Source organism: Pygoscelis adeliae, unplaced genomic scaffold, assembly GCF_000699105.1.
Source record: "Pygoscelis adeliae isolate BGI_AS28 unplaced genomic scaffold, ASM69910v1 Scaffold113, whole genome shotgun sequence".
Lineage (NCBI taxonomy): Eukaryota > Metazoa > Chordata > Aves > Sphenisciformes > Spheniscidae > Pygoscelis > Pygoscelis adeliae.
In genome coordinates this window covers 8723919-8724572 of record NW_008825108.1, presented here as the reverse complement: position 1 = coordinate 8724572, position 654 = coordinate 8723919, and the positions used below count along the sequence as shown (strand labels likewise).

The 654-nt window shown below is 38.5% G+C and overlaps 1 protein-coding gene across 1 annotated transcript in view; it reads left to right on the top strand.

The window, feature by feature from the left end:
• Window positions 1-654, top strand: part of MSRB3 (methionine sulfoxide reductase B3) — a 92707-nt gene that overhangs the window by 25260 nt on the left and 66793 nt on the right. The window lies entirely within an intron of this gene.

Genomic DNA, 654 nt, shown 5'->3' with positions numbered 1-654 from the left:
TTTTTTTTTTTCATTTTATATGGGCAGTGATGGTGATGTACAGGAATATCTATATTATACTCATAAGACTTCTTAGAGTTATTTTTGAAGCAATACTAATATGATGGTATCAATCCTGATCAACATTTAGACACTACATTTATCCTAAAATCCATGCCTGAATACTTGCAGCAGTAGAACATTTCTCTGCCCTAAAAAAATACTTGGTTTCTTTTCAAGTCACAGATAGTTCTTTTTGGAAGGATAAAAGTAAATCAGACACTGTATGCAGACTTAGAAACATCCTTACATTATTATGCATTGTTTCACCTTAAAAAATGTAGACGACGTTGTGGTTTAAGCCGGCAGGCAGCTAAGCACCACACAGCTGTTCGCTCACTCCCCCCCACAGTGGGATGGGGAAAAGAATCGGAAAAAAAAAGTAAAATTTGTGGGTTGAGATAAAGACAGTTGAATAGGACAGAAAAGGAAGGGAAAATAAATGATGATGATGATGATGTAATTAATAATGATGATGATGATGATGAAAGAATATACAAAATCAGTGATACACCAATTGCTCACCACCTGCCGACCGATGACCAGCCAGTTCCCGAGCAGCGGTCACCACCGCCCCTGGCCAACTCCCCCCACTTTATATACTGAGCACGACGT